The following is a 23,524-nucleotide window of genomic DNA, read 5'->3' on the forward strand; positions in this document are numbered from 1 at the left end:
GGATTCATTTCCCTTACAAATATATGCAGTAATGAAAAATTAGTTTTAAAGAATATGGCAACATTTTTACCAAATATATTAGCTCGAGATACTGGCACAAACTTCATTTCTAAAAATTCTCTAGGGAATATTACCCATAATATAAATTTTTTGGCTGAAATGAAAGATCACAACGAGTTTATTGAGTCCATAAAACAACCAAATTAATAAAGTAAAATAAAATAAAAAAAATGACTTCAAAATCAACCTTGGATATTATTAATCTTAATGATGCCCTTAAAAATAAAAAATATAAAAAAGCTTTTCAAATTTATTTAGACTTTGAAAAATCTATTCTAAAAACACTCTTTGTAAATGAAATTAAAATTATACCCGAAAATGAAAATAGTCCAGAGAGACTAAACCCATTTCCTTTGATAATATGTTCAACGCTGTTCAAATTAGCATTACAAGAAGATAAGAAAAATGATATGAAAGAATTTAAACCGAAAGAAACTCTTCAAAAATTAAATGAATTCATTAAAAATACCGATAATATTGACCAAATAGTAGGTTCATCCCTCATTAACGATCTACTAACCAACCTTATACATTGTGCAATCAATGAACTTGAAAACGAAAATATGGATGAACCCAATCTCATGGACAGAATTTTTGGTGTATATAAATTATTTGAACAGTTTCTATTTGCCCTTGAACGTAGTCATCTTTATACACCATTTTCAATCTACACTCAATTGATTTACCTTTGTTTTCTGTTATGCAAACGCATGAATGAACTCATAAAAAGTTGTGTAAATATGAATACAATCTCTAATTCAAAAATAAATGAAATTCAAAACACATTTCAAAATAATGTAAACCAATTGGAAAACAATAATCAATTTTGTATACAACAGTTACATGAACATTATCAATGGCAACTAAAAAACTCTCAAGAAATTTATAAAAACAACATTGAAGAAATTTACAGAAAAACAGAGGAAAGTAAAAATGAATTATGGAAAAGGGTTAACCTTTCATCTATTGACACTATACATGAACAAGAATTAATGTTAAATAACCAACTTGAATTAATAGAAAAAATCATATCCGAAATAAAAACGTATGGAATGAATGATGATGATGATGATGAATTAACACAAGATGACTAACGATCATTGAGTCCTAGGGTTACAAACCAATCGCTCTTTGACCATTCCAATGTCAGCTGAACACCATATTGTTGCTTCTCCAGCCGGGATTCTGCCTTAGAAGCTTTCAGGCATAATCCCACGAGTACCTACTTAATCAAACTTATAGAAATATAAAATAGATATTAATAGTACTCCCATCATTAAGTTGAAATTTGTATCCATATAAGGGGACGGCATTGTCTACTTCTGATCATATTACTATTTTCTACCTTGTTTCTATTTATCAATGATAACTGATTGTTTTCAAGCATAATAATATAGTAGTCACTGTTTATACTTCTTTTGTTTTGTATAGTCGGAGTTGCTACTATCCCAAAGATTTCTCTTTCACAGAAACATATTAAGGATAAGAGAGCTGTGTCCCCATATGATGGGTACTGGTCTAATTTTCCTGGTGTGGATGAATCTGTTCCATTATTATGATTATAATTATTATTGGTTTTGCCGTTTAAGCCTTTAGAACGAATGAACATATCAATATCATTTATTTGATGAGGGGGTATATTGAAAGCCCCAAATTCTTTCACCACGTCATATATGGTATAAGGTTTGATAGATATCAGTCGACTGTATTGCTGTTTGACTATTCCATCATCATAATTTGTCTTATAACTCTTTCTTTTCCTTCCCAAAGCATTATAAACAGCCCAGTTATCTATCAGTATGGCTCTCATATCTGAATATTTAGGGTATTTATTGACAATATATTTATATGACTTACTAACACCATATTTATTTTTAGATAAAACACAGTCATAATACGTTAAAATATGTGTAAAATATTGACACATGTTCAATAAAGTTAAAACATTTTGAATATATGATCGTTTTCCTGCTGTCCATAAAATAAGAATATTGTGTTTGTTGGTGGCTTTCATATAATCTAACATCTCATATAAAAATGGCCGTGTATATACTGAGGGAAAACTATCTGTCAAATTCAGTTGTAAATGTTGTTGTTCATCATATATGGCTAATGTATTATCGAAATAAAAAACAAGAAGAGCTGGTGCTCTTTTTTCCTCGTTAAGATATCGTACATATTTATAAAAAAACATATCTTGAGTAAAATCTTCAGTATCTAACATTTGTTTACTGTTAAAATAATTATTAATATTATCATCATTATTATTATTATTACTATTGTCATCATTGTTTATTGGTGACAATATATCAGTAGTAATTGTAGATGTTGCAGTGGATGTAGTTGTTGTTGTTGTTATTGTTGACGTAGTGTCACTAGTTGTAATAATTACATTAGTATCACTAGTTATATCAGAAGGAAAATATGATAAAAGTGGCTTTGTAGTCATATTCCACAACATTGTTTTCTTATTTTTTAAAATTAATTAAATTGTTATTAAATTGTTTTTTTATTGGTCTTTGAAGGTAACAATTGGTAACATGGGATGCCCGAATAATGAGGAAGGAATATGTTTTATTACTTCTTCAATGAAATGTTTGTTAGAGTGTCGCATTTTCTCAGTGGGAAGTATATTTTTATCAAGTAAACATTTTAAATGAATCATGGCATGAACAATAATAACACAGACGTTAAGAGCTGACATTCCCATTCCATTTAGACTAGTGTTGAACATTTCTCCATTAGACATATTTACAAATGTATTATATAAAATACGATGGGAACCTAACACCTTATATCGTTTATCAGCTCCAGGCATAACCAAACTATAAGCATCTAGGCCACTTACAAGAGACCGATCATTATCCTTGTTTATATAATTTTTATCATCATCTGTTTTTGTTTTATATATGTTTATTAATTCATTTATTGAATAAAAAATATACACATTATTAGTAGTATTGTCCAAATAAAGATTAATATACTCACAATCTTGAGGATAGAGGAGTTTACCATTTTGATCTCTATCACCTTCTAACGCCAAATTCAAAATTTCCTTATTTACTTCTAATACATTTTCCTTATAGTCGATAAAATGATAATTTAGTGGGGGTGATCTTAAATTTTTTTGAATTTCAAACCAACCCTCAAACAAATATTGATCAGCAGCTCCAAACAAATTTTCAATTGTTCTAGACATAAGTTGCTGAGCCACATGTCCCATAAATCTAATCCAGTTATGATAAACTTTATTTATAATAAATTGAGCACTTTCATGTGTATAAATTAAAGCTGTTATTGGTTCAGCTTTAATGATGTTACTCTTACCTAAACACTCCTCAATATACTGTAAACGTCTTTCAACTCTAGCTATTCGCGTTCTTTCCTCTAAATCATAATCATCAATATAAACATCCCTATTAAAGTGATTTTTCTCGTTTTTAATGTGACCATCTCGGTTTACACGATATGCGTCACTAGAGGGTAAGAGTCCATCTGCTGTTTTGACAAATGGTATGCGGTATCGACGTTGTTGTTGTTGTTGTTGAGATTTTCTTCGATTTTGTTCACTTTTTCTTTCACTAGTTGTTCTTGGTGTTGGTGTTGGTGTTGGTTTAGATTCTGTTGCTGTTGTTGCAGCTGTTTTGTTTTTTCTAATTTTATTATTAGATTCTTCATTTTCACTGGGACTGTAAATTCCTCCTTTTGATGGGAAATAGGCCATTGAGACAAAATTTTCAATTTTTTCTTTTGCCTCTTTCTCTTTTTTTTAAAGAGGTTATTATTATTATTATTATTATTATTATTATTATTATTATTATTATTCATTTTTAACTAGAAAGAAAACCTTAAGAGTGAAAATAATATCTAGCAATAAATTAAAATTCAAAAGGAGTCGTATCACGTGATTATATTATTTTTAAAATTATTTCAGAACTACAACAGAAAGGTGTTCACCTGCTGAAACCTCATGCGTGTACTGAGGTAAGTACAATTCAACCCTTCCTCTTTCTCCTAGCATCAGGTCAGCACAGGTGGTGGTGTAAGAGCAGCATGATTGAAGTTGGTCTTTGGAGCGCCGCTACTCTGTGATAACTCAAGGAGGTGACAGTCTTTACTGAGCCTCCATTCTCCACCTCGAGAGTGCTGGTCTTTGCCTCGGGAGTGCTGGTCTTTGCCTCGGGAGTGCTGGTCTTTACTGCGCCTCCATTCTCCGCCTCGGGAGTGCTGGTCTTTACTCCGCCTCCATTCTCCGCCTCGGGAGTGCTGGTCTTTACTGCGCCTCCATTCTCCGCCTCGGGAGTGCTGGTCTTTACTGCGCCTCCATTCTCCGCCTCGGGAGTGCTGGTCTTTGCTGCGTCTGCTGCGCTGTCGTTCTATGCCTCGGGAGTGTTGGTCTTTAATGCGCCTGCTGCGCTGTCGCTCTGTGCCTCGGGAGTGTTGGTCTTTGCTGCGCCTGCTGCGCTGTCGCTCTGTGCCTCGAGAGTGTTGGTCTTTGCTACGCCGATGTTCTGTGCCTCGGGAGTGCTGGTCTTTGCTGCGCCTACTGCACCTGCACCGGCGTTCTGTGCCTCGGGAGTGTTGGTCCTTGCTGTCCCCCTCGAATTGTAATCTCATATCAAATCGTACCACATTTACCTTATAAGATGACAAAAAAAATAAAAAATCACAATCTTATGACAAATCACAATCTTATGGAAATTTGTAATGAGGAGTCTCAGATGATGATATAGAGTTAATTTTTTTTTTTTTTACCTCATCCATGACTAGAGGTTCCTGTTCCCCCATTTGTAGAAAAGTTTCTATTCCAGCACTGAAACTCTGAGTGTCCATAAAGATTAATGATATCTGTTGAAATGAAAAACTATATGTTTTAATAATACTTTTTACACTTTTACATATATATATATATATAGTATATATATACGAACTCCAAGCGAGGTCTCTTCCCTTCACAGTGGAGAACTAATATAATGAATATAAGGTTGAGGGTTGTCTTATATATCATACATGGCCATGTAGCCAATAATATTCAATTTTATAATTTTCTTCTATCTGACTTTGGGGAAGTTCAAGTTATTGTGGATGAGGAAAAAGAGAGAGAATGAGAGAGAGAGAGAGAGATAGAGAGAGAGAGAGAGAGAGAGAGAGAGAGATAGAGAGAGAGAGAGAGAGAGAGAGAGATAGAGAGAGAGAGAGAGAGAGAGAGAGAGATAGAGAGAGAGAGAGAGAGAGAGAGAGAGAGAGAGAGAGAGAGAGAGAGAGAGAGAGAGAGAGAGAGAGAGAGAGAGAGAGAGAGAGAGAGAGAGAGAGAGAGAGAGAGAGAGAGAGAGAGAGAGAGAGAGAGAGAGAGAGAGAGAGAGAGAGAGAGAGAGAGAGAGAGAGAGAGAGAGAGAGAGAGAGAGAGAGAGAGAGAGAGAGAGAGAGAGAGAGAGAGAGAGAGAGAGAGAGAGAGAGAGAGAGAGAGAGAGAGAGAGAGAGAGAGAGAGAGAGAGAGAGAGAGAGAGAGAGAGAGAGAGAGAGAGAGAGAGAGAGAGAGAGAGAGAGAGAGAGAGAGAGAGAGAGAGAGAGAGAGAGAGAGAGAGAGAGAGAGAGAGAGAGAGCGAGCTTTATACACCTGCAGGGACAATGATATCTAAACCAGCAACGTATCACCTTCTTCTGCTGGAAATTCTTCACATATTTTTATCCATCCACCAGCTCTCAAAACAAATGGTGCCACTATTTCACTGGCATATTTGCTCATAAATGTTGCTATTTTTTCGCTCAAGTCCTCCATATTTTTGTCTTTGCAATACAAAGCCATCTGTCCACCAAAAGCATATAGTGCAATTATCCTGCCCCAAGTAATAGCCATCTTTTCACCTTCAAATAGTTCATTGAAAACTCCAACAAATGTCACATATCCAGTGTCATGAGTAATGTCCAATTTTTTAAATATTCCCTTAAATTGTTTTTCGTGACTGTGCACCATCGTCTTGATACATCTGAGGAGTGTTTCTTCAACTTTATCATTAGTTGTCGCCTTTGTCTTCTCCATCAGTGAAAACACAATATACTTGGCTAAACTCTCCGCCTTATTCTCCACGCTCTCTCCTTTCAGTGAAACTTCGGCAATATTAGCTTCATTCTGGTTACATCTTTCTACATTAGGCTCCTGTGTGTGATTACCTCTAATCATGGACAATGATAGTGGTCGTCACCCTGCACCAAAATCATATACAATAAGTTAGGATATAGCTTCTCTCTCTATATATATATAATACATTTAACCCCCCCCCCCAAAAAAAAAAGAGTGTCAAATTGTTTTCCATAAATTACAACATAAACAAATAATGATTACCCGAAAAATATTGTACCTGTCTATAAATAAAAAATAATAATGATATATATTTGTTTGATAGCTATATAAAGGAGTTGTATGGGAAAGGAGATTAACACAAGTTCCTGCCTACCCCTGAGTCTCCTTAGTCTTTCCAAATAAGTAATTAAAAATGGTAATTTACGAAAATACCACTTTGGTGTTAACGGAATGGAGTACATTCTCAGTAGAAGTTAGTGAAAATGTAATAAATGATAATAATGATGAATATTTTATTATTATCTTACATTATTCAATAACTTCTTTTGTTTTGTTAATGATAATATATTATGTATATTTGATGTCATATGATTGGTGTATTCAAAAATATAATGAATATTTAGAGAATAATTATAAAAAGAAAAAGGAGTATGCATATCAACAGACTATATAATAACATTATATAATGTTTCCTCATCAGTGTACTGTTTGTTACTTACTATAATCATTTAATATGGATCTAATTAATACATATCAACAGCTATTATCAAATATTGTATTTTCTCCTTAAAGTAAATCTTCAAAACCTAATTTCTAGCATCTAATTATTACTAACACCCAAGAGGTCATGTCCTCTGCCTTCATTAACCATTAATAAAAAGCCTACGGTTTACGAACTCCACATTAATTATTCTTTACATCCTTTCTGGTCTTATAATTATATAAATTTACACCAGTTAGTTTCTTTAATAATTTCTTCTTCTTCTTCAGGTGTCAAATCGTTAGTTATATGAAATATTTCTCTGATTTCTTCTACTGTCAATTTTTTAATAATATTGGCAAACATTTTGATTCCTTTGTCAGTTAGATCTTTAATATTTAAGTAATCAGCTGCCAAAATTATTGGCAACAATGTATCTTGTTCAAAAAAATCAAAATCCCATTTTGAAAATTACATTATAGAACTATCATTATTATTGTGATGGTAACCACACCATTCAATTATTTTTTTTTAAATAATAGTGTTTACATTTGGAAGAGGAATAGCTTCATCATTGGTATCATCACTCAAATCATTTAAAATGGTTTTTATAACACCACTCTGTCTGATAATATCATATTCTACTTCAAAAATATCACCATCACTACTTTGCAGTTTTATGATTGAATAAGGAGGAGGAGGAGGAGGAGGAGGATGTGGTAGAGAGGAATAAGAACTTGTTGCCATTATTTATTTCAGACTTTCTTGACTCAGTTGTAGAAGAGAAATACCCCAAATGAGGGATTTCATAAAATCTGAGGGTTGAAATGAATCGTGTTGTAGTTCTTGGTTGATCGGTAAATGCCTTGAGTGAAAGACTGCAATTGAAAATGTATTTTCATTAAGATGAGACTTGGGAAAATATTGAATGATATAATGAGAACCGAGAAGTTTTAAACTTGCTTCTTTATCATTAAGATATTTTTTACTTTTATTTACTAATTGATGTGGATCCCACTTACCCTTTAGATTTTTAGATTGAAGCTGAGAAGAAGGTATCACCAATATGGGTTCTAAGAGCAAAAAGAGAATAGATGACCAATGATAAGCTACTACTAAACCACTGTCAGCAAGACTGAAGATACTAATAGGGTGGGGTAAATTAAAAACAGGTGGTATTTTAGGTTTTAGCATTGTAGTTGCAATCCAACCTGGATTGGTAACAATTTCAGAAAAATTAGAAATCGAAGTTGGAATAACCCAAGTGCATGGCAAATCACTGGTGAAAAATGAGAAAGATACTAATCCTTTCTTTCTTTGGAAGGTATCATAACCTAAGAGTAAGAGTCCTGGTAATTGGCGTAGTCGGTATCTTCCTGCTATATATTCATTATGATTATGGTTTTTATCATTAGAGAGTGAATTATATATTTGGCTACAATATTTGAGAAACATGGTAACAATTTGATAAAATCCTTTATTGTCATGTAGTGGAAGGTAATAATATTCATCAAATTTTGAATTATTCTCTGAGGAATTATTAATACTCCACGACCAACTTTCATAGGAAAAAGGTATATAACTGAAAGCACATTCTTTTAAGGAATTAACTTCTTTTTGACATATAAACATTCTCTATTTTTTTAATATTTTTTTTATATTTCTGATCTTTAGGTAACAAAATAACAAATAAAACAGCTATATATTTTATTATGTTATATTTATAACAATTACAAAATGGACTAAAAATAGAACATATAACTAACTACATACATAATGAATCAAGTAACCCTAAACAAAACCATGAACACTCTGACATTGTTTGTTTTTTAATATCTTTAACTATTTTCAAAATAATTATTTTTTCTTCTTCTGTATAATTAGCAAGTGTTTTTTTAGAGAACTTGGCTAAATTTCTAAGGGAAACAACATTTATTTGACCATTATATTTATGGTTACATTTATATACCATCTCATTAAGTAAACTCATATAAAGCCAAGAATTAGACATTTCTTGTTTAATACCATTTACAATTTGAGGATAATACTTAATCTCTTTTTTTGTGGTCGTTTATAAATTGAAAACTGGATGCATGCCAAGACATTTTATGTAGATTCTGTAGTGTGTAAGCTAAAGATGCTACAAGTGATAATTTATTTAATTCATATGCACCAATAATATTGGGGTGTAAGAAAAAATAATCTAGTTCATTACTCATCTTTTGATAAATTTCTTGGCATAGATGTCGTTGGTAACTTATCATTTCAAAATGTATTTGAATTTTGACTTTATTCCATAAAAAATGGGTAAATTCCTCAACCTTAATATAAACTTTTTTATCCGTTTTAATTGTTTGGTCTCTTATACGAAGAATAAATTTTAAATCAGTATTATTTATATATTTTTCTTTAATGGCTTTTGTTAACAACAAATCTTCAATTTCTTTTTGGACATAAGTTGGAATAAGTGGGGTAGCACATAACTCCCATACCATATCTCTAATACACATATCAAAATTGATCATTGAAGAATATTTGTTCATAAATCTATCCTTTAATTCTGGTGTAAGAAACATAGAAGTAAAATTATCTATTTCAGAATTAGGTATTATTTCATATATTTCAACCATTTTTGTTACTTATTCTTCAGCTCCTCTTTGTGTTAATGGTTCATATACATACTTCTTTTATACTATATACTACTACCCATCTAATAATGTAAATCTCTATGACTTTCAAAATATCCAATTTCTCATATAAATTAATTATCCCATATAATATTTAGGATCTTAATTCTTTTTTCTCTTTTTCCAAAATATACAATTTCTCATTTATATTATTCAATAACGTATTTATTTTCTTAATGTTTTGTTCTCTATTACTTTCCATAACAATATCCAATCTTTCATTTATAAAATTCAACCTCTTATTTAGGATATTAATTCTTCCGTCTACAATAGCAAATTGTCTTGATATAACTTTATCATGTAAACAACAACACCCAATATATTTTTCTTTTACTTGGATATTTTTGGGATTAATCTTTTCTATAAAATTTCCAGATTTTGGTTTAGCTTCTTCATTTACCTCTTGATTTTGTTCTTCAGAAAACGTCCGTTTTCGCTTCTTCCCACCTTCTTGGGCCGTCTGTCGGTCTTCAATGGGGCCTCCTGTCCTTCTTAAGTTGGTTACACTTTTCCGGGGCTCTAGATTTTGTACTTTAGAAGACTTCTTCCCGTCTTCTTGGGCCGTCTGTCGGTCTTCAATGGGGCCTCCTGTCCTTCTTAAGATGGTTACACTTTTCCGGGGCTCTAGATTTTGTACTTTAGAAGACTTCTTCCCGTCTTCTTGGGCCGTCTGTCGGTCTTCAATGGGGCCTCCTGTCCTTCTTAAGTTGGTTACACTTTTCCGGGGCTCTAGATTTTGTACTTTAGAAGACTTCTTCCCGTCTTCTTGGGCCGTCTGTCGGTCTTCAATGGGGCCTCCTGTCCTTCTTAAGTTGGTTACACTTTTCCGGGGCTCTAGATTTTGTTCTTTAGAAGACTTCTTCCCGTCATCTTGGGCCGTCTGTCGGTCTTCAATGGGGCCTCCTGTCCTTCTTAAGTTGGTTACACTTTTCCGGGGCTCTAGATTTTGTACTTTAGAAGACTTCTTCCCGTCTTCTTGGGCCGTCTGTCGGTCTTCAATGGGGCCTCCTGTCCTTCTTAAGTTGGTTACACTTTTCCGGGGCTCTAGATTTTGTTCTTTAGAAGACTTCTTCCTGTCTTCTTGGGCCGTCTGTCGGTCTTCAATGGGGCCTTCTGTCCTTCTTAAGTTGGTTACACTTTTCCGGGGCTCTAGATTTTGTTCTTTAGAAGACTTCTTCCCGTCTTCTTGGGCCGTCTGTCGGTCTTCAATGGGGCCTCCTGTCCTTCTTAAGTTGGTTACACTTTTCCGGGGCTCTAGATTTTGTACTTTAGAAGACTTCTTCCCGTCTTCTTGGGCCGTCTGTCGGTCTTCAATGGGGCCTCCTGTCCTTCTTAAGTTGGTTACACTTTTCCGGGGCTCTAGATTTTGTTCTTTAGAAGACTTTTTCCTGTCTTCTTGGGCCGTCTGTCGGTCTTCAATGGGGCCTTCTGTCCTTCTTAAGTTGGTTACACTTTTCCGGGGCTCTAGATTTTGTTCTTTAGAAGACTTCTTCAAAACAAAGTTTTTTTTTTTAAATTTGTCCATTTTCACATGTTTCTTCTGGTGGTGGTTATTATTTCATTCACCCGATGATTCTGGAAATGAAGCATTAATTTAAAAATATAATTTATATATTTTTATCTCAACTATTATATAAGAACTTACAAAAGCTTATTTTTTTATACAATATTATGGGTCTTCATTTCTTCAACAAATGTTTAACTAATACCAAGATAATGTTAACTGTTCAAAATGACAAAGAGCTAAATCAATATTTAAAGAAATTCTTTCCTTCAGGTCTTAGCCATTTAAAATATATTGGGATTGATGGTTCAGTTTTTTTCCATGCACATACCATAAAAGGGAAACAAGTTGGAACAATTGATATCAATGCTACAGCCCAAAAAGTATGTAATATAATTTGTGCCTATTGTGATATTCTCATGAATTTACTAAGTAACAATAACACCGATGATGATGATGATCATAATACTAATACTAATACTAATACTAATAATAAGGGAAGAACTTGTAATAATATGATAATACACTTTGTTATGGATGGAAAGTCTCTCTTTACAAAAAATCGTAGCAATCAACAAAAATCTGACCCCTTTTCCATTCCTTCTCCCCATGAAAAATTATCCTTAGAAAAATGTACAATTGCAATGATAAAAAAAAAAATGGACATTCAACATCCTAATATCATATTTCTATTATCAACTGAATCATTACCTTTTGATCAACGAAATGAGGGTAAAATAACTCTATTTCGTTTTATTAATAAAATTTTAAATAAAAATTCCCGTTACATAATTATAAGTAATGACTGTGATATATCAGCAATGTACATTCTTCGAGAGGATGATCGTGTTATGTTGGTTATCCCACCATATAATGGACAATCATACATTGGATTAAACAATTATAATCATATTATAGTTAAATTAAATATAAATTCTCAACAACTATTTAGTTTAACAGTATTGTATTTTATATTTTTTGGAAGTGACTATAATTTAGGTCTCATATCTTGTTGGACAATCAGTAAACATGACATTTTAAAAAACACCATTTTACATGAAGAAACAAATTTTGTTTCAATTTTTAATCAAATGAAAAGATGTCGTTCAACTAAAAATGAAGCAATCATATGGCAGGAGTGGGGGGATTCTGTAACATACCAAGACTATTTATTTCTTTTTAAATTAATTGTATATGAAGCAGTTCATAGTGCCCGATATTATAAATCATTAGGGAAAAGTAATCCATCATTATTAAATTTATATTCAAATAATCACATAAAAGTTTTAACTAAAACTATAAAATTAATTAAATAATAAGTAATTATTTATGACCTGTTAAAAACCTTAAGACAATTATTGTATTGAGTAGTAATATTTGTTCCAAATTCATCCTGAGGATTGAAATTCACATATATTCTAGGCTTTATTACAATGGGTTGTCTATGCCGATTAATTATATGGGCATGTCTCTTTTCGCGACTTACATTTTTATAGTAACTGGGTAAAATATCTTGAAGTTTACAAAAATTTAACTGGGATAGGTTGGTCGTATGAGAGAGAGAGTATTTTAATTGGGAATTATGAACAATAGCAGTTTTAAATAAACGTTTGGCTTCCATCCAATCAGATAAATTTGTAAATGTCCATAATATGATCTTGATTTTATCTTTAGCTTTAGGAACACATTTCCATTCATTACACCATACATCGTTAATCATTAGATTTGTTATTATATAATGCAAAATATCAATAATTAATCTTTCATTACACACAATGAAAACTGGACGTTGAATTATGGAAAAAACATTGTGTTCAGTAGCAATGGTTTTAGCAGCAAACAATAGGCATTCAATCACCTCATAACCAGCAATAAAACCTGGCAAAGAGTACTGGTTGGAACATTTTTCTATAATTTTTTTATCATTCGAATTATATATGGCAAGTTTTACAATTCGACAATAATTTCCAGTTTTCTTGTTATGCAGACTCATACCAACTCCCTTGTTAGATATGTAGAATATGCTTTCCTGATTATCTACAGGGATATTTACATTTGTCTCATGTAATGAATATTCAACATATATATACATATCATGGGCCATAAATGGAAGTTTAATTTTTTGTCTTTTCAATACATCTGCCATTTTAGGAAGATTGTGGTGGTGGGGAGGATTGGGATGTTTGCTGCTGTGGTGATGACTGAGAGGTGAATGGTAATTGGGTATTGGGAGATTGTGGTATATAAGGATTTTGATGAGTATGGGTGGGGTTGACAGTGGGAGGGGGAGGGGGAGGAGGAGAAGGATGAGGAGGAGGAGAAGAGGTAACAACACTTTTTAGAGGAGGATGGGAATGATAATAACAGTAAGGAGAAGTGGGGGTATATTGACACTGACATTGATAATAAGAACTAGGGAATTGTTGATGGGGTGAATAATGGAATGAAGAGTGTGTATGTAGGGGCAGTTGGTTTGGTGGTGGTGGAGGTGGTTGTGCATATATTATGGGTGGGATTGTTTGTGCAGAATTTGTAAGATTTTTTAGTTTTTCATCAAATAATTTACTGATTTCTTCAGCCCTCTTTGTTGATTCTTTTAAATGAGCTTCTTCATTTAGATGCTGACAATTTTTAATGTAATCGTCAATTATATTTAAAATTACTTCGTTCTCCAAATTCTTAGTCCATTCTAAAGCTGGTCTGGCAGGGAAAACAGGAAGCCTAATCAATAGTTGTGTCAAAGAATTAATAAGAGATTCTAGAGTTTCTTTGGTAACATAATTTAATGTATCATTATCTGTGAGAATGGGTAAATTTCCCGGAATTAACGTAGTATTTAAAAATTTTGTAATGTCATCAGTAGAATTGATAGGAAACTGTAAAGGGTTAGTAATCATATCATTCCCAACAACTTTAAAATTTATTAGATTATTAGAAGAACTATTCATGTTTCAGCATAAGATTTTTTAATATGATAAATAATATAAAAGGTATTTATTAAGACTATAAGTTATAATTATTCCAGCTGTCCTGAACTGAGCTCGGACCGGGGTATCTCATAATCATGGCAGATGATACTAAATCCACCCTTATTACATCTCCAATTGAATTAATAGACAGACTAGGAAAAGAAATTATTTATTATGCTGACAAATGTTTTTTGGACATACCCCAAGTTAAGATTTACAGTTTGTGTATGGGTTCCAATTGAGTGCAACTTAAGAATGATATTCGTCTAACTGCAAATGCGGTATCCCCTAGCTGGATATATGATCCAATGGAGCATGAGGATGAGGAATATGGTCATTTGGAATCTGAATTTCGCAATGCCCATATTATACTTCTTTGTAATCTAAGTGAATCAATACTAAATTCTATTTTGACAGGTTCTCTTACATTGAAAGATGTTAGAAAAACATTGCTTATATATAAGTTTGATGAGACTTTGTTGGATTTTGATGTTAGCCACATGGATGAAATAATTAAGGAACATCCCATTTCCTATAATCGAATTCCATATACCTATTTGGATTACTCATTCAATGGAACATCAATAAAAGAGGTTTGGGGAATACAAAACTCCCCTGAAAATATTTCTAAAGACCACCACCATAGAGAGTCATTGGTTTTGGATAAATACAAAACTATTGTCAGTTTGTTTAATAAACACGAAAACCAAGAGGGCACTTTGACAGTTATTACTGGTTTAATGGCCTCAGGAAAATCGTCTCGACTTTTGCAACTTACTCAAACACATTGCAGAGAAAATAAAAATAAAACCATTTTGATTTTGCCTAGATGTGTACAATTAAAACAAATAAAATGTCGATCAATAATTCCGACTGAAATCCAAATCCTGAGTGAAACTTACTTAGATTATAAAGACTATATTCTTCACTTTGATACTATTTTTATCAACGATGCTCATTTGTTTTATCCAGAAAATTTAACTGAATTTGTTCATGTATGTCAAGGTTGTGGAATCGATGTGATAATTGCAGGACTGAGTGTATCACCATTTAGAAATGATACATTTAAAGGTTTTGTTTTTTTAATGTCTCAGGCTAATAAAATAGAATTACAAACAACATCCTGCACTCTATGTAATTATCGTACAGCCAAGATATCATTTCGGTTTAATTGGCGTAAACCAAGTAATTTTGTGGGTGATCATCGTAAGTATTTAAGTGTGTGTTCTCCTTGTATGATTGAATTAGCACCATACTTTCTATGTCTTGGAAAAAGTAATTTTGACCAAAGTGATTTGGATAAAATATGTGGTACTATTTTATAATTATTTATATATGTTTCTAATATATATACAGTTTGAAAATTGTTATTATCAAATGACACATCCCAACATTAAAGAATTTATTAACCGGGTTAAAACAGATGGACATATATATATATATAAAAACAAAATAATTAAAATTAAGCATAAAAATGAACTCACTGTAGATCTTAAATATGATAAAGAAAATGGAATTTTTCTTGATGATGACGGTATAGTCTATTTCCCAGAAGTAAACAATGAAAATATTAATTCACAAATAATTAGAGTAAAAAGTAATCAGGTTCCATTATTTAGCCACCGTCCACAATTTATTTCACAAAAGAGAAAGAATGAAGATAATACTGAAATTCCTCCGAAAAGGCAATAATCTTTATAATAAAGCTGATTATAACTGAAATAGTTTATCCGGATTCCATCTTTCGATATTAAATTTATCACACTCCAAATTTTGAAAAAAATAAAGTCCATTTTCCCCTTCAACTATTTTTGTTGATATTGTAAACAACATTTGGTTGTACATGTCGCTAATATATTGACCTCTAAATTTTACAATAAACATTATATGGCATAAACTATTGTAAATGTTTTTGTTGAGGGACAGAATAGGATTATTTATCAGAATGTTAATTTTATCTTGACTCTTACAAATATACTTAAATGTTTGTATATTTTTGTTTTGAAACATTTTTAAAAAATTCACATCATCTCTAGTTACTACTTTTAAAGATGTAACACTAAAATTGTTATAAATATTGTAAATATAATACATAGAAATACAATAAAGACTTAAAACATAAATGAAATATTATAAAATAACGTTATTAATATTACTACTATTATCAACCAACATTTTCATTACATTTACAAAATATAATTTAATTATATTATCCTCTTCAAACATGAGGTAGCTATTTACAATCTTATTAAATCTCTTACTACTGAAGTTATTGATTTCTAAAAGATTATTAACATCAACATCATTTAGACTGATACTACTACTGATGCTACTATCACTATTATTAGATTCTTCCTGGTTTATAGGTCGAAATACTTCATTAAAATATATAGAAAGGGGAGGTGGCGTTGTTGGCTGTTTGTCATCTGATTGTCTTTCCATTTCTTCAATGTACTTTATTAATTCGTAGTCACAGGGGTATGTTTCCTGGCACGTGAGTCGATCTATAGTCACAGGGATATATTTATATTCCCTGGCCTGTGGGTATAGTAGTCACAGGGGAATTTTTGGGATTCCCTGGCGACGCAGTTATCGTAGTCAAGAGGGGTAGTGTGGCTGGGTGTTGGACCATGCACAGCGTGTGGCTCTAAGGAGATCAATGTGTTAAAGGTCAAATCAAGTCGAGAGAGAGAGAGAGATTAAGTATTAACCACATACGTAATATATAATATACCTGGATGAGCAATAGGTTGCCGGGGGTCAATTAAATCATGATAATCAGGTGGAACCACATTAGGTATAACCTCACCTGGGTTCCTAAATTGTCCACGTGTATCTAGTCGAACTATATGACCTGGTTGAGTGAGCATAGTTAAACCAAAATACCACCCCTCAGTTACTCCCAAGGGATTAAGGGTAGTAAGTTCATGCCAAATACTCTCTGAGTAATAGCTGAATACAATTGGATGGCCCCAAATAGCATTAGATAGTCGACGATCGTCAGTCGTCTCATAAAAATGCTTGTCTTCATATCCAGGACTAACCGCTAATCGATAGATATATAGGGGATAAGTTTCTTGCCGGCGCCTATAATGATTAATCAATTTTGTCTTATGAACCACAGGCCAGTCATCTCCTCGTTCATCATGTCTCAAACGCCATAGTTTTTGGTGTGGATCAGCTTTAATGTGACGATTCATCCAATCACAGGCATTTACCTTTGCTATTGCCGGTTGATCTATAATAAATTCAACATCACTTTTTAATGTTGATTTGGTTTTAGACATCAGGGGTTGGAAAAGGGGTTCGAGTTCATAGTAAGTGTGCATTTGTAAAGGTTTGCCACCATTCTCTAGTGTATAGTAAGCCAAATCAACACGATGAGGGTCCATTGTGTTATGACCAATTTTCACACAGGCATTACTAATCAAATTTTTTTCACGAAACAGGCCAACTAATGAAGGAATTAAAACCTCAACGTAACCACTGAAATAGTCACATGAGCAACCATATCCTTCTACATATTTATTAATTTCATTGTAATTATTTTCATTTAACGCGTCGTACACGCAAGGTGCCTTGGTATCAGATGGAACATTTGTTCTATATAAAGCGTTAGTAGTTGTGGTGGTCGTGGTGGTGGTGGTTATGTCTAGAGAGGAAGAATTATTATTAAGGTGAACATGGATACAAGAAGGTTCCATTCCTTCTATATTCGGTACTGTTTCAGGAATAGAACATTCTACACATATGCCTTCTTTGACTGGATTAAATTTAGATATGTCTACAATATTCAGATCATGAATCCATCCAACTTTTTTGCATCCATTATCTATAGTAAGTTTGGACGTGGATTGATCACAATGTTTTCCACTAAATAATCCATGAGTTGTACATTCACACGTGAAATTGTAATCTTGCCATATTAATTTACCTAATGTGGTTGAACATACTGGAACTGTAGGTATTTTTAGGGGATTAGTAGGAGATATTTCAAACCAATATCCATCCTGCCAGGAGGCACTAGCTGGTAATATTTCATTACCTTCTTTAGAATATAAAGGATAAGGTAAAAATATACAACACTGATTTAGTTTCATACCTTCCCACACTTTACAGGCTTGATGATGATTGTCATCCTGATGATGTCCATATGTTGATAAAATTAATAATGGATTATTATCTAATGCATCATCACTTTCAGCCTGATCAATATACCATTCTAATGACGATATATTTTTTTGTCTTGTTATACCATAGTGAAATAACTTTCTTTTTCTTTGTATCGCCTCACCTCCTATAATTATTGTACATATAAATAAGTAAATTATTATAAGAAAATAAATAATAGTAATCATTTTTATTTATTTCCTTTCATTGTCATATAATGTTCACGTGGTGAATCATAAATAGAATTCTCATTCATATATATAGTGGCTGAAGGCAGAGGATAAAAAGAAGGTGAAGAAGAAAAAGAAGAGGAAAAAGAAGAAGGAGGGGGAGGAGGAGGGAGAGGGGGTAGAGGAGGATAGGGGGGAAGATTAGGGGGTAAAGGAGGATAGGGGGGAAGATTAGGGGGTAATGAAAAGGATGACATTATTAATGGGGTGGATTCTGGTTGTGTATTACTACTAGTTGTTAAAGTCATAGTGTTAACTGGAGTTGTAGTTGTAGTAGTAGTAGTAGTAGTAGCATTACAATAGTGTTTATAACAATAATGACATAAACATATAGAAAAAATTATATATATAATTAATATGGATATAAGGCATATACATAAAATAATAAAATATTGATTTATTATTGACAAATAATACACATCGATTAAATGCATGTGTGTATTGGGATTATTATTGTTCTCAATTATTTTTTTCAGGAAATTAGTAGATTGATGTGTATTTATTAGTATCTTATTTAGATGTGAAAATACCGTATTATAATTATAAAATAATCTTAATCCATCAGATGATGTTTCTGAAAAATTTGAAAAGGCATAGCTTGCTCTATTCAATTCTATAAACTAACACCCGGATATAATATATGTTGTTGATATAAGCGATGACTAATATTACCACCACATAATATGTTTAATTTTAAGATATTATTAATAGAATAAATCCAAATTCCAGGTACAATAGGTATAAATATAGGATTGAATTTTTGTGTTAATTTATAATTACATAATTCTAAAATAGCCTCATCAGATTGATTAAAAGCAGCACTAATACAATTGTGAGATTTGTGTGAATTTAAATTAAAATATGAAAAACTAATGATGACTAAGGTACTATTAATAACATCAAAGTTTTCCTTTGACATTACCATATACCAATATTCACTTTCAGTTTGTAATACCATTAAGTACTTGTTATCTTCAACTTCTAAAGATGCACTCCATTTTTCGTTAACATTTGTATAAACTGGTATTACTGAATACAAAAATCCATGATTAGGTGGATTATTGGTGGTAACTATGAGAAAATAAACTACTAATATAAACCTGTTATCAGTAACATATACTGACACCCGGCAGAGTTTATAATAAATTGACATTAAATCATCAATTGATGAATCATTAAAGATCAATTTTTTTCGATTTCGAATCTGAATTAAGTCCTTTTCAAATGGTAAACGATTGAAAATATATCTTGAGAGTATTCCTGTAGAATACATTAAATCTAATTCTACTTCTGTGTGTTCAATGTCTGATATAATTGTATTTATGGTACTATGTATAAAACTGATATATACACACAATTCTCTACGATTTAATTCTGTTTTGTTAATTGAATTTAACATTTCAATTGTTTCCTTGAAAAAAATAATTTGTTCAGAAATAATTTCTTTATGTGGATATTTCCATACAAAATGATCATTGGATATTATTGTATCAGAATTTTTTAAAAAATTTATATTTTTTTATAAGTTCTTGTTGTCGATTAATAATTCGAATAAGTTTATAAATTCCATTAAATGTTTCAAAATGACATTTTTGCTTACAACTATTCAAAAGAGTTAAAAATTGATTGAAAATGTTTTCATAAATTGTAAAGTTGAAGCTATAGAACAATCTTTCCTGTGAATCTACTAACAGTGTTTTATATTGGCGGGCAAAAACAACACCAGGTTTGATAATAACTTCAAGTTCATTACTATCCACACTCCCTGATGCTATTAAAATTATTATGAATGTTAACATTTTTTTAAACATAATTTTATTTTTTTTTTTACATAAAAAAATGGATACGAATTTTAACTGGCATAAAAAACCATCAAATGTTTTTGTAGCCTCTCCACCTAGTTGACAAATCGTATTTCAGTATAAAGACGAAGATGATGTCCATAAAAAAACATGTACACTTTCAATTAAAGAAATACTCAACACTCCTGGAGGGGATGTAATTATAACTTGGGCCAATCGTAAATACATTAGTGACCTATTCAAACTAAAATTAAATTCATTAACTTCTTTGGAATCAACTTTTACGGAGCACAAACAAAAGGAAGAAGATACACGTATTGTGGGATGTCTTCCAGTGGTTCTTCTAGATATATCTACAACAGAAAATAATCTTATTCTAGATCCCCGTAGATTAACTAATTGGTTTATTCAAATCAAAAGTCGAGTGATCCCCATTGAAACTATCCTTCCACCAGAATTAGTCAGGGAAGTTAACATGACGTTTTATATACGTGATACTAACATTTTTCTTCCTAGACATGGTGTGATGACTAACATTCCAGATCTTATATTTTCCGCTCTCAATACACTGGAAACTGAAAATATATGGGAATTAGGCGATAATGGAGAAAAATTAAGCCATGAATTGCTATCAATATCATGTATATTTAAACTCTTGATTCCCAAATTACAAAGTATATTTATTTCTTCACACAGAAAAAGAAATATTTCTGGTAAGATAAAAAGTGGAAAATTCAAAATGTCTCCTGAATTCCAAAAAATACTTCATGAAAATAATTTATTAAATAAAATTGAAAAGTGGTCAGAAAATTCTCTTAAATTTATATCTGACAAACTTCGTGAATATTCCGTATTTTTTCTAAATAAACTGGGCGATGTAAATGATACAAATATATGGGCAGTTAAAGAATTTATAAATGTTGCTCAAAAATCTGAAACCATCCCAATCTATTTTAATGAAAATATTACTTTCCGCATTATGATTCATGCCATTGGTGAAATATTTCATTCTCTCTTTACAGATATATTGCCAAACGAGTCAATGGAATCAGCAATTCATGGCGCACTATATCACATGGTTTATCTCCATGATTTAAAACTATTGGATACTTTTAAAAAATATTTATATATTTCTATTTTATATCGCCTAATATATTCTTGCTATAAAATTAATTCACCATTCATAAAACCATCACTTGCATATTTATCTGAGAACCATAGTGATATATATCACAGTCTATTAGAATATCAAAATAAAAATCCTTTATGGCAAGGAAATGAGAACACTGACCTGATCACGTGGATGGAGATCAACTGTGAATCAAGTGTGGATCGGCTCTGTCTCATTGCCTCACAGAGCGAGAAATATCTGAATGATGAAAAGTTTATGGATGCTTTATATTGGACAGTTTATGACATACGAGGACAAGCTTTAGACTATTATATAATTTTCCTCCTAATTGTATATAAAAATAGCTTATCCCTTAAAAATATAAAGTTAGGCAATACCATGAGCAAAGAAAATAAAACACTAAACTGTAAAAATCTAGTATCTCCTTTTTTCCGTATATTTGTATGTTTTTATGATTATATACAAAATATTCCACCTCATCTCATTACGGTGGATATATTAAATAGTTCCGAATTTGGAGAATTACCACAGTACCGTCACATTATCATTACAGCATTAAGCGACTTTTTTAAGGGAAACGAAGATATATTTTCGTCACTATTAAAAGATTAAAACACAAATTTAAAAAATAATTCACAAGCACAAAAATATTGGGATGACATTAACAACCCATACCCACAGTTTCACTGTAAAAAAACAAACACTCTGGTATAATATATAAAAAAAAAAAAATCTGTTATGGTAAGGAAATGAGAACACTGACCTGGTCGCGTGTGGAGAGCAACTGTGAAGAATGTGTGGAGGGGCTCTGTCTTGTATATAGCCTGACAGGAAACTGTTATCATCTCATTGAATCCCGTTTTCTATTTGAGTCCTCCTCTCTCTCTCTCTCTCTCTCTCTCTCTCTCTCTCTCTCTCTCTCTCTCTCTCTCTCTCTCTCTCTCTCTCTCTCTCTCTCTCTCTCTCTCTCTCTCTCTCTCTCTCTCTCTCTCTCTCATTCACTCTCTCTTTCGATTAAATGAAAACGGGATTTACATAATAGATATTTTGCATGTATATGGATTAAAGTTTAACTTTTTTAAATTGTTATAAAAAACTTGTTCTCCCTTAACTTCATTACTTTCATTTTGAGACTCCTTCCAGTGATCTGGTGGTATATATGCCAGATAATATTGAACTTCATACATATGAGTATCAGTTTTTATAATATCATTAAATTTTTGTAATAGGGAAAAATGAAGTTCTATCGCTTCTTCCTTAGACATTTTACTAACATTACAATATAAGTGTTTCATATTTCTTACTTCATCTAAATATTTGGCAAAATTTTCTGGTGTATATATTGGAGATTTTTCAACACAAAAACCTACTTTATAAATATTTTCACATGTTACTCTCATTATTTTACTTAATTTTCCAATTTCATCAATAAGATTATTTCTAAGAGCATTTTGCCACTCATTATCTTTTTGTACAGTTAAAAATGTCCATAAATTAGTTAGTAATTTTATATAAATGAATATATTTTTATTTTCACTGTTTCTAGAAACTGATTTATTAATTTTTTCAGTGTATTGTGCACAATAATTTGAAAGAATACCATTATCTGAAACATGAGCTGGATTTATCTTCCATTTAAGATTTCTACCGATTCCTCCCAGGCCAACAATGTCATATATTTTTCGGATAATGAGCAAATCTCCACAAAACGACGTGGGAAAATGATAGGAGCCATCAGCTTGATAACATGAACCACGTGATCTGGGTTCATAATTGGTATTTATAATTATATACATTGATAATGTAATATACTGGTGAATTAACAATCTTAATGGTAAAGTTTTACAATTTACAAATGTGAAGAATTTCTTGTTAAATGTAATGTGATTTATATTTTCAGATACTATTACCTTATATTTACACTCTTTTACCACATCATTCATCGTGATAGAATATTTAAATGGAAATAATATATGTTTGTTATATCCAATATCCGAAGATGATCTCCTTCTAGTGTCTGGGCCTGGTGAGGTTCCCCGTGTTCGTTGACGGGTGTTGGTTTGGTTTGACTTTGATTTTTTGGGAGTTGTTCGATTTAGCTTTGATTTTTTGGGAGTTGTTCGATTTAGCTTTGATGTTTTTGTCTTTGGAGTAGAAGTTGAAGTTGAGGGGTTATTCAAGTCTTCCA

Source organism: Procambarus clarkii, chromosome 23 (genome assembly GCF_040958095.1).
Source record: "Procambarus clarkii isolate CNS0578487 chromosome 23, FALCON_Pclarkii_2.0, whole genome shotgun sequence".
Classification (NCBI taxonomy): domain Eukaryota; kingdom Metazoa; phylum Arthropoda; class Malacostraca; order Decapoda; family Cambaridae; genus Procambarus; species Procambarus clarkii.